General features: G+C 38.5%; 1 long non-coding RNA gene across 1 annotated transcript in view; it reads left to right on the top strand.

Annotated features, from left to right (window-relative positions):
* Positions 1-9,273, top strand: part of LOC111098354 — an 89,122-nt gene extending 79,849 nt beyond the window's left edge. The window contains exon 3 of the long non-coding RNA XR_005368006.1: positions 8,520-9,273. This is a non-coding gene — a long non-coding RNA (uncharacterized LOC111098354). The remainder of the gene's footprint in view (positions 1-8,519) is intronic.
* The last annotated feature ends 3,545 nt before the right edge of the window (positions 9,274-12,818 follow it).

Raw genomic sequence — 12,818 nt, 5'->3', positions numbered from 1 at the left:
TAAGTTCATAGCTTGTGTTGCACCTTTCTCTCTGCATATGTAGATGTACATAGAACTTGGTTCTATGTATATGTTAAAACTGAGTGTTTTAACAAAAATAGGATTGTGCTATACATATTACTCTGCAATTTTTTTCCCTGCAATTTTTATTCTTACTTAATAATACATTGTGGGCACTTCTTTAGGTCCATTACTATAGATCTTTTTAAAAATTAAATTGTATTTAGTTTTTTAAAGGTAATAATACATGCACATGGTTAAAAAGGGTGGAATAAATGTGATTCAGTGAACATTGTGTTCTCTTACTCCTGTGCCATAGCCACTCCCCACCCTTTCACAGTGCAATCACCATTATGTTATGGTCTGAAGCCCTACAGAGCTGTTCTTTATGTGAAAACACACACTTTCTATGCAGGGTAGAAGTCTTCCCACACTATCTTCTCTTGCTTTTTTTCACTTAATAATATATCTTGGAAAGTGTTTCATGTGCATACAGGTAAAACTACATCTTTCTTTTATTATTATTATTTTTTCGTTCTTTTTGATGGCTGCCTAGCTTTCTATTATATAAATATACCAAAATATATTTAATGCTCCCTACCAAGGAAAATTCTCTCTCTCCCTGCCCTTGTAACTATATCACTTTGCATACATGTAAATAGTCCAGCTGCCCTCCAGAGAGGCTATATCATTTATAGTTCTACCAGTAAGGCAGGACCCAAATCTCCACACTCTGGCGATATGGTTTGTCATCAAACTTTCTGTCCCTTGCAATGTGATAGGTGGAGTTGTATCTCAGGGTAGCTTTAAACCGCATTTTTCTTATGATTGCATGCCATTTCTTGTCATGAAGGGTGTATGGATTATATTTCTGTGAACTATTTGTATCTGTGCCCACTTGAAAAATTGAATTATTTGTTCTTTTCAATATTGATTCATGAAGCCTTTGTACCTTAAGGAAATTAAAGAGATTAACTTTTTGCCTCAAATATAATCTTTTTAATAGCTACATAATAAAATGTAGTATTGGTGTTTATTATGAGATACTTCTCTTTTTTGGGTGCTTGTTTGCATGGACAAATAAAGTTGAAAGAATACCCCTATATATAGATAGATGTATATGTATATATATGTATGTATATATGTATATGGACTGCAATAGATTTCCCAAAGTGAGATGGCTTGATCAAGAAATCCATATATTTTAGCTTTAATAGCTATTCTTAGGTTACTTTTTCAAAAGTCTGAAGCAATTCACATTCCTACCATCAATGGATGGGAAGTGCCTGTTTCCCCGCATCCCAGTTAGGACTAGTTCTTATTACACTCTTCCATTTTGAAATGACAAAATGATATCATCTTATGGTTTTAGTTTGTATTTCTCTGACCACTAGTGATGTGGAGCATCTTTTAATATGTTTACTGGCTATGTTCATTTTCTATTTGTGAATTGCTTGTTCATATTCTTTGCTTATTTTTCTTCTGGATTTAGTCTCTTTTCCATCAATTTTCAGGGACTCTGTGCAATAGCAACATTAACTCTTTGTGATAAATATATACATTTTTTACCTCTCTTGTTTCTGCACTTTGTTTATAATAACTTTTGCTTAACAGCTTAAGTAACTTAAAAGTCTATGCTGTTAGGATGCCTGGGTGGTTCAGTTGGTTAAGCATACGACTCTTAATTTTGCCTCAGGTCATGATCTCTGGGTCATGAGATTAAGCCCTGTGCTGTGCTTTGTGCTTAGCAGACAGCCTGCTTGGATTCTTTCTCCCTCTATCTGCTCCCCACCTCTCTTTCTCAAATAAGTAAAGAAATCTTAAAAAAAAAAAGTTTATGCGGTCAAATATATCTTTTTATTTATGGCTTTGAGCTTCTTGAATTTATTAGGTTCTCTGCATTCTTTACATTTTTTCTGTAAAGGGTCAATAGCAAATATGTCAGGCTTTGTGGACCATATGGTGTCTGGAGCAACTACTCATCTCTGCCATTGTAGGTTGAAAGCAACCAGAGACAATACATAAAGAAATGGGCAAGGCTGTGTTTCAATAAAACTTTATTTACAAAAGCAGGTAATGGCCTGCTGGCTGTAGTTTGTTGAGCTCTGTGTCAAATAATAAGTCAGATGATAAAATCCTTTGCTCAAATCTTCCAAAGTCTCCCCATGTCCCTTAGATGAGTAAAAGTCAAAATTATAAAATTGTTTCTCATTACCGCTCTAACTTTATCTTCCACAACTCCCACCTTTGTTCATCTGTTCCAGGTGCACCAGCCTTTTTCTGTTCCTTGGACCCACCAGACAAATCTCATACTAGGCTCACTCCCTCTTTGCACTTGTTTTTCCCTCTGCCTAGAATGTTTTTCCCCCAGATACTTGCATGGGTTTCTCCTTCATTTCCTTCAGGTTTTATCATATCACAGTATATCAGGGAGCCCTCTTCTGGCCACCCTGTTTAAATTTAACCTCTGCCCTCACAGGAGGTTTCTGTTTCTTTTTCTTCTTTTTTTTTCCCCTTTGCACTCACCACTAATAACATGTATTTTACTTATTTATTATATTGATTGTTTTCCTCCCCCAGAATGTAATTTTCACAGGGGCAGGAATTTTCATGATTTTGTATCCTCAGGACTTCAGAAGAATTTCTGGCATATATTAAGATTCAACATTTTTGTTGAATGATTGAATACATAAAGTAGAGAGGGAGAGATGAAGATAGAGAAGTGATAATTTCAAGAGAAAAGTCCTTGAGAATGAGAAATAACTACTTTTGATGGGGGACAGGGACACTCTTTCATTGGAAGAAAGAGGTAGGTGTCTGTGCAGGTTGGTCTATATTAGGATTTCTCAACCATGGGCTATACAGGGCCAGGTGGTTCTTTGTAATTTGGGGCTGTCTTGTCCTTTGTACAATATTTAGTAACATCTCTGGTCTCTCCCTACTAGGTGTCAGAAACACCTCTTGGGTTATACCACTCAAAATGTTTCTGGACATTGCCAAATATTCTCTGAGGGGTGAAATTGCCCTTGGTGGAGAAACACTGATCTATACATTTACACTGGGAATGAGGGCTCTTTAATGATAGTTCTTGTTCTCTCAGTTAGATATATGATGAGATCATCAACTGAGAGTTTAGGGGAGAAGGAGTAGGAGGTTTGAGGAAGGAGAAGATATGAAGGGGTAGTCTCAGAGTGAAAAGAGGCAATGGTGAATGAGAAATAGGTTTACCTCCTTCCTGGCCCTGAAGAACATAAAATATGGGAGAAAAAAAAGTACCAGAGGGCTGCAGGAGAAAATGTTTTCTGTGGACAATTATTCAGAGATTAGGTTTTTGATTATAGATTATGAGTTTTAGAGAGAAAGAATTTAGGAAGAAGGGGAGGAGTGGGAATGGATGGGATTAGGGTTTGTTTACTATAGTGTAGAATCGAGAAAGCCCATTAAAACTGTAAATGGGAAGGTTTGTGCTCCTGAGGGAAACTGATATAAGACAGGCACATGACACAGACTGATACTAGTACTGAGAGCCTCATGGAAGATTGAAAGCTATCAGGTCAGTGTCATGATCCCAAATACTTTGCTTGAAGCATCCTGGAGGAAAGGAGACCAACTCTCCTTTATTTACTTGTTTGTTTGTTTGTTTATTTATTTATCTATTTATTTATTTATTATTATTTTTAAATATTTTATTTATTTATTCATGAGACACACACACACACACACACACACAGGCAGAGACACAGGCAGAGGGGGAAGCAGACTCCATGCAGGGAGCCCGATGTGGGACTCAATCTTGGGTCTCTAGGATCACGCCCTGGGCCAAAGACAGATGCTCAACAACTGAGCCACCCAGGCATCCCGAGACCAACTCTCCTATGCTTTTGTAACTAATGCAAATGAGATTATTTTTCCCATTTCCATTTCGAATCAGTTACCACTAACATAAAGAGAAGCTTTACATTTTTGTATATTTATCTTATCTTCAGGCTCTTTCTCTAATTCCCTTATTCTAATAGTTTTAATGGAGTTTTTAAAGTTTTTTCAGTTATGAGATTATACTGTCTGCAAATAAGTTTCACACTTTCAGTGTAATCTAAGTCAATAAAGTCTGTCTAAGACACATTTCTTTGACTTCCTTCAGACCCCAAGCTGAATCTCCCCTCAGGGTTGAAGCAGTTACTCTGTTCAGCCACTGGATGGCAGCTACTCAGCACATCTGTGCTACTCTGTTGATCCATAGATCTGTCAGAGATACTACCTGAGTAAAGTTTCCTACCAACAGAAAAAGCTATTTCTACAGATGTAAGATATGGACCACTCTTCAGAACCAATGAACTCTACAAGTTTATGATGTAACTACATATATCAAAGTAACAAAAATGACTGTTCAGTAAGAGGCCTTCCTGTTCTTGTGGTCCCTCAGCAAATCTAAAAAAGGATCGTTTATAGCAGACAAAATTGTTTATGTCTGAGGAATTCCTGCTTTCTAGGTAGGGTCTAATTTTAGATAAATTCCAGATTTTGTTGAAATGTTTTTGAGATTATCTCCTTCCATCCAAATCGAAAGTGATACTAATATGATACTAATTTTATTAAGTCTACAACTGTTTTCTTTCTTCTGCGGGCGGGCGGGGGGGGTCTGCGGGCGGGAGGGTTGGGAGTGGGTGGATGGGATTGGCAGGGTTCGGGGCGGGTGGCTTGAGTTGCTGGGGTGTGAGGTTCGGTGAGTTTTTTGAGTGGTGGATTCGTTATTGCTCTTCCTTCCTTCTTTCTTCCTTCCTTCCTTCCTTCCTTCCTTCCTTCCTTCCTTCCTTCCTTCTTTCTTTCTTTCTTTCTTTCTTTCTTTCTTTCTTTCTTTCTTTCTTTCTTTCTTTCTTTCTTTCTTTCCACTTGAAAGTTTGGCCTGGAAAGGAAGAGTACATGTCAAGACAAAATATCCTTCTAAGTTCCATTTCTCTAATACTATCTTGGAAAACTTTATTAGAGGCCATCCCAAAATATTTTACCTCTCTATTTAGCAGCCTTGCTTTGAATCTAGTGGAATGAATCATTAGCCTTAGCCACCCTGGGAACAAACAAATCAGTAATACAGATACAAATCCCATTAAATTCTTATTATCAAAGATAAATTACCCAAAACTACATGTAAAATTTATATTATCTGAAAAGATTAAGATATAAATACAATGCTCTTTACCTAAACATTTGTGTTGTTGATACAATGAAAAGTACAGAATGTGTGTCTTAAATTTCTATCACTTTATAGCAGGAGTCAGCATACTTTTTCTGTAAAGGGCAGTTAGTAAATATCTTAGATTTTTGTGAGCTACACAGTTTTTATAACATCTACCCGATTCTGTGGTTGTAGTTCAAAAGTAGCCCTAAACAATACATAAATTAATGGCAAAGCTGTGTTCCAATAAAACTTTATCTAAAGAACAGGCAGTGGGCCAGGTTTGGCCTATGTGCCATAATTTTCCAATCTCTCCTTTATAGTAACGTTACTCTGTGGAACTCTGAGAACATGTTGGACTTCAGTAGACAGGGTCAGAAAACAGATACACAGTTGGTGAAGTTAGAGAATGGATCTAGGAGCACATCAGGACCCATAGAGTAGGTCTTTGTGGGAGACAGTCCACATTTTATCTCAGAAATATGGCTGTAAAAGTGGGACTAAAATCTAAGAGCAAGAAGGCACAAGGCAGGGGCATACTGTTGGGATCGAATTCCCCATCTAATTTCCTTGTTGTTATGAGAATTGTGGTGCTAATTATAGTGTCTTGAAATTATTTCTAGCCGTACTTTCTCCTGGGAGTAATGGATTGTGTATAGTACAAAAAAGTGTATCTTGTCCAGTCAATGTTTCTCAAGGGAAGTTCCCCAAAGAAACTGTCACCAGAGAATTTGAGCATGACAATTTCTTCTCATTAGAGAGTCCCAAGGGCTTGGGAATAATCTGCTGTTTACAGTCACTGCTAACCTTTCCACTACACTGAGAGATCCTAATGGGCTTTCATCTCTCTTTGAGTAGAAGGAGAAAGAAGCGGATCTATTAGCCTCTGAAATGAGGAGAGTTTTGTGACCTAACACAAGATGGAGGTTAGAGGCAAGAGGAGACCAGCACATGAACAAATGGACCTATGGCTTTCTGGAGTATCCAGGGCAGGGACCACCTGACCTCTTAACTTTTACATTTCTTGGCCTTGGGGCAATATCAAGCGCAAAGTAGGTGCTAAAAAGGATGAATAAATGATCTGTTCTTACTAGATAAAGAAAAGAATTAATTGTGACCCCACTTTCCTTTTTATATTCCACAGTACAGACTGAAAAGGGAGGACTTATGATGGATGATTGTTTAGGAATTTGTTCTCCAAGGATTTCAGGGTCTGACATGCAGCCTTCCCTTTTCACTTAGCCCACTGTGAATCCTCCATTCTCAGAACCCACTGATTTTCCATCTTGCTCATTTGTGGATGAAGCAAGTGTTCAGTTTAGACTACTTTTTTTTTTTCTGGCTTCTGGGAGTACAAAGTTGAATAAAACAGTTTTTGTCCTTAAGGAATTCATAGTGTGACACACCTGTGTTATGTGTCTACATCTGTTCTGAGTAGATTATAAGCCCCTTGAAGATGACAGGGACCTCATCTTTTCCTTCTTTCGAATCTGCCCAGTAAGGCTGAGGATTCAGTTTAAGGAATACTTGATATATGTAGTTACCAGACCACTTGCTGGGCACAGCTCTGAACCATATGGACTATATTTGAACTGCCACTCAAACTGGGAGAAAGCTACAGTTGGAGCAGGATGATTCCAAGTACATATTCCAAGTGTAAGTTCCCCTTTCAGCTTTAACCTGGAGTCATCCTCCCAGCTCAAAGTGACTTCAACACTCCCCTCTCTTCTTTGTTCCTCCACATGAAAGGTGGGGCTATATGAGTCCTGATATACGAGCCATGGTTTTTGTAGTGCTCTGAAATTCTTGTGAAAAAAGCATTTAGGCAAAATATGAGCTCATTTATATCTGAGTGCTATAAGGTTTTATATCAAAGCCTTCACAGTTTCAAGTTTCAGTTGGGAAGTAAAATCACCTCAGGGATGGAGAACTGTCAGCTCCCAGTACGGCTAAGAATAAGGCAAGGTTGACTTTTGGTGCCTGTCACCTTCTTCTGGTAGTGAGTCCCGTTCAACTGGCCTGGAGGCTCAGATAGCCCAGTGCTCACCCTTCTCATTGATGCAGTGAGCTCCAGGTTACTTGCAGGCTCATGGCTGGTGAAGTTTACCTGCGGGAATGTTGCAGCTGCCTCCACTGAAAGAGTCCTCTGTGTACACAGGGGAAATTTAAATTCTTGGAACATGTTATCTTTTAGCAGTTTGTTTTCTAAAAATTATTCAATATTTTTATAGTATATTTTTCCACCTCTTTTTAAGTATCATGGTTTCATGGCCTCTCTCACCTTTACTTGAGAATGTCAAACAGCACATACAAGAGTGAATGTTAGAGTCACAGAGAGTCCATGACCAAGGATTAGAATCCTTTATCTCCAGTTGGGTCTGTATACTTCATTAGGTTTATGGTAATCTCCTTCCTCATTTCTTCCTTAGATGAATCTCTCAGCAATAAAGTTACTTCTGGAAGAATAGCTGACTATGCTTCTGAGACAGGCCACTGAGTTGGGTAAATCAGAATGACTATCACATGTGCACCCTCCTCTCTCCTGGCTACCCTGGCTGAGCCAGATGCTCTCTCTAAGCAATATCCCTTGTCCAGTCAGTATTCCACAAAGCATTTCCTGAGACTCTCATGAGCTGCAACTGCTTCAGCATGAAATGTAGTATTTCAGAGTTCTAGCCAGGCCCAGAATCTTGTGATCTTTTTCTCCTAATGAAACTTGTTCTTGGCTAACTGTAGCACTACAAATTAATGTATGGATTTATGATAATTTTAGTCAGAATCCCAACAGAAATTTTTATATATATATATATATATATATATTTTTTTTTTTTTTTTTGCAGGAGGAGTGGATATTTTTGAAAGTTTATATCATAGAATAAACATGGGGAAATTATCAAGTAAATTTTGAAAATTAAGAACAAGGTGAACTTGTCCTAACAAATATCAAACAAATTATATAGTGATTAAAATAAAACCAAAATGGTACTAGTATATAATTATAGACAAGTAGGTCACTGAAATAGAACAGAGAACAGAGAAACAGATCCAAGTGTACTTAAGAAATTTGATAGATTATAAAGAAGGCATTTCATTTCAGTAAAATAATGGACTATTCCATATGTGGACTGGGGCTGGCTATCCATTTGAACAAAAGGATTTTATATTTATCCAGATATTTACCACTTATGACATTCTTCATTCCTTTGTGTAGATCCAAATTTCCATCTGGTATCATTTTCTTCTGCCAGAGGAACTTCCTCTAACATGTTTGTTAAAGATCTGTTGATGGTGAGTGCTCTCAGCTTTTTTGCCTGACAAAGACTTTATTTCATCTTCCTTTTTGCAGTGTTGGACAGTAATCCCTGACAGATGGGAACCAAACCAGGTGAAACTTACAATTGCTGCAGCTTATTGCCTTGAGCAAAGGGAGAGGCTGGACATGTCCCTGAGTTGAGGTCCATGGAGACTAAAGTGGCTGAGTGCAGAGAACAAAGCCCTGGAGGGAGGAAAGCTGCACAGACAGAGAACTCTTGAGATACACGGAGGCCCCTGAGTCTTCGGCGGAGTTCTGATCGGCACAAACATAGGAGAAAACAACCAAAGACCTGAGAAGAAGCATCCAGAAGGACCAGGGGAGTGGTGGCCATCACTCCCACAGTGCCTGTTCCTTCAAATCAGACTGGAAAACCTCATAACTCATGGGGTAGAGGACTCAGAGGGGTCTTGCCTCAGCTGTGGGAATTGATTAGCTCTAGATTAACCTCTGTTCTGGACCTGCTTAACAAGTCTTAAAGAGTCAAAAGAATCAGTTTCCCATGGTATCACTTATATGTGGAAACAGACAAAGAAAAAAAACAAAACAAAATGTTGAACTCTTAGAAACGGTAGAAAAGTGGCTGGGGGTGGGGCAGGGATGAGAAGAGGTTGTCAAGGGATGCAAACATTCAGTTATTCACCCATAATGTGATTAAGGTTTGAGGACCCAATGTTAAACATGTTAACTGTAGTTGATTATATATATCACATTGTACAATTGAAATTTGCTAAAAGAGGAGAACTTATATATTCTCACCAAAAAAAAAAAAAGTTAAATATGTGAGGTGAAGTATGTATTAATTAAGTTGATGAGGGAATCCTTTCACAGCATATGTATATGAAATTATCACATTGTATGCTTTAAATACATAATTTTTATTTGTCAATTATACCTAAAAAAATGGGGGGTGAGTGGGAAGGATCAGTTTTCAAATGATGGGGAACAGGCCTAGCTGAGGACAAAGCACAAGCCCGCGGCAGCACATTGACAAGTCCTTGAAACAGGCAGAGGGACATTTCCCTACGGACTCAACTGCCTCGATGTTAATACATTGCTAAGGGCAAAAGACAATCTTAGCTCTACACTCAGGATCCTGAGAGTCTGCTTTAACATATAAAAATTCCTTTAGAAATTTTCTTTATCTCTAAACCCCACAAGATATGTGTTGGCAATCATCCCCCAAGCATATGGCCCATGGATATACATCTAAAGGGTCTCATAAATTAAAGTTTTATTAGACGGTAATAAGTGACCTTTTCCCAACAATGGCTAGCCCCCTTAAGGTCCTGGAAACCTTGCTTCCAAAATTCCTTAGAAAGTACACTATCCCCAAACCCCTCCCAACTCCCAGGTATATAATCAGCCACTCCTCACAAGCCTGGGGTAGCAGCTTCTCCTGCCCACAGGTCCTGCCCTGTGCTTTAATAAAACACCATTTTGCACCAAAGACATCTCAAGAATTCTTTCTTGGCTGTCGGCTTCGGACCTCACCCCACCAAACCTCACCTATATCCCCAAACTTCATCACAAGGGCATCCTAGAACAAAGCTACTCAAGAATATTTATAGAAATAAAAAAATGTCCAGCACCCAACAAGGTACAACTCATAATCTCTGGTAACCAATCAAGGATTAATAGGCATGCCAAAAAGATTCAGGAAAACACAACCCATAATGAAGAGGAAAAAAAAAAAAAAAACAGCCAAGCAAAACTAAGAACTGATGCAGATGTTAAATTTAGCACAGGAGGAAATTAAAATAGTTGTAACTGTAATCCAGATGTTCAAAAACATCAAGTGGAGTCATGAGAGATATAAAAGAGACCAAGTTAAACTTGTGGAGATGAAAACTACAGTGGTTGAGATGAAAAATACTCTGGATGGAATTAATGTTATATCAGATATTGCAGAAGAAAATATTAGTGAACTTGCAAACATAGTAATAGAAACAGCTTAAAATGAACCACGGAGAAAAAAGGATTATAAAACATTAAAAGAGTATTAGTGAGCTACAGGGCAATATCAAACAACCTAATACATATGTAATTAGAGCCCTGAAGGAGGGAGGAGAATAGAAAAATAATTTGAATAATAATGGCTGAAAAATTTCCAAATTTGTGAAAACTAAAAACACATAAATCCAAAAAGGTCAACAAGCTCCAAGAGGAGAAATATGAGAAAAAAAATTGAGCCAAGTCACATAGTATTCTAATTGCTCAAGTCCAGTGGCAGAAAAATTTAGAAGCAGCCAGAAAAGAAGATATATCATGAAAAAAGGAACAGAAAGTTGAGGATTACAGTAGTTTTCTCACCAAAAACAAGACAAAAGCACTGTTTTTTTTTTTTTTAGATTTTATTTATTTACTCATCAGAGACACACAGAGAGAGGCAGAGACATAGGGAGAGGGAGAAACAGGCTCCTTGCAAGTATGCCGAATCAGGACTCCATCTCTGGACCCCAGGGATCGCGCCCTGAGCTGAAGGCAGATACTCAACCACTGAGCCACCCAGGCGTCCCAAGAACAGCATTTTTAAAGAACTGGAAGAACAAAATTCTATCAACCTAGAATTCCCAACTCATACAAGTAATCTATAAACAAATGAAATACATGCTTAATTTCAAGAAAAATTGGGAGAACATTTAAAACAACAATTAAATACTATTTTTTGCCATCTCCCTCTCTTTGGAATCAGTTGAGAAATAAAGCACAGGAGATAAAGGAAGATCGACATTGAGCTTTATCACTGAGTGACAGAGAATTGATCAGAGAATTAGAGAATGGCTTAGATCAATAATAAAATTGGGTTAAATATTAATTCTTAACCTATGAATGAGACACCTGTACAGTGACAGGCATCTGCTTATCTGGAAATTGCCTCAGGGCTGGATGGACCAGAAGGCACCCTTTCTGAAGGCAGGCAGATCTGGGCTGAGAAGGGCCAGACATGTTCCATTCCTTTCCTTAAACTGACCAGCCATGTAACTTGCTCTTCTAGGGGTGATAGTGGGCAGGCAGTAAGAATCTGGGGTTGTTTTGACCATCCTTACCCTTATGGAAACAGGAGAAATGAGGGGATAAATGTTCTCCCCAACAATAACTGGGAAAAACATAAATTTAAAAAATCACGTAGTAAGTATTGATTTGCAGTCAAGACCTTGGGAGTCTTCATTTTGGGGCTGCCCAGAAACAGACTATGAGTTAAGGATTTGAGTGTATGTGGTTTCCATAGTGTTTTAATGCATTCAGACTGCTATGACAAATACCATCAACTATGTGGCTTATAAACAATAGACATTTATTTCTCACAGGCTGGGCAGTCTAAATCTTGCTGTGTCCTCATGTGGCAAAAGGGGCAAGGGGGCTCTGGGGTCTCTTTTATAAGGGCAGTAATCCCACTCTTGGGGCTCCTCTCTCATGATGTAATTACTTCTCAAAGGTCCCACTTCCGAATACTATCACATAGCGGATTAGGTTTCAACATAAATTTTTTGAGGGGAGGATGCAAACTTTAGCATATAACATATTAACATTAGCATACAGAGCATCTGGGATGTGATCTCAGGAAATACTAGTAAGTCACTGAGGAAATGAGATAGAGAAAGGAAGGAAGATATCATGAGTGTTTTATCAAGAAATTTACCACTGTGGGCAGCTGGCACGTAATTCCACTGGCACGTAATTCCACTGGCACTTAAAATGTATAAAACCTTATAAAACACATCTTATCTTGCCCTAGAGGCAGAGGACCTGGGGTATTTATCCACTAGTCATAGGTTGAAGGCTGCTTTTGAGGTAGGGGTGGGGAGGCATTAATTTTCTGGAACATCAAGACTGTGCCTCATGAAAACAAAGCTTATTTCAAGGGCCACGGAGAGCTCTTAGGCGTAGGCTTGGAGGTTTTGGCATTTGGAAACTGGACTGGCAAGCATAAGTGCTAAAGATAGATGAGTGGGACCTGATAGCACTGATGGTATTCAAGAAATGTTACAATATTTCATTTTCTTTAAGTGAGATTTAACCTAATTCCAAGCCCACATCTAGCTAGCCTGTCAGAAAATATAACGTTATTCATTAATGGAGTTTTCCTGGCTCTTTTCAGGTTGGGCAAAATTTCCAGGAAACTCATACAAAGCAAACTATGTGGGAAGCCCTGGTTTTCACTTCACCTTTGTTTAAATCAGAATGGTTTCTATATACATCTGGCAGCTTTGTTGCTTTCTTACGCTTGGAAAGCTTTGCTATATGATTAGCAGCTCCAGTGCTGGGGATTTTCTATTTCTCTCCACCCCAAGTTCACCTGAGAGCACTGCAAGGCAGTCAACTATGGAC

The sequence above is a fragment of the Canis lupus genome, chromosome 12, assembly GCF_011100685.1.
Source record: "Canis lupus familiaris isolate Mischka breed German Shepherd chromosome 12, alternate assembly UU_Cfam_GSD_1.0, whole genome shotgun sequence".
Taxonomy (NCBI): Eukaryota; Metazoa; Chordata; class Mammalia; order Carnivora; family Canidae; genus Canis; species Canis lupus.
This window is presented reverse-complemented; position numbering and strand designations above follow the sequence as displayed.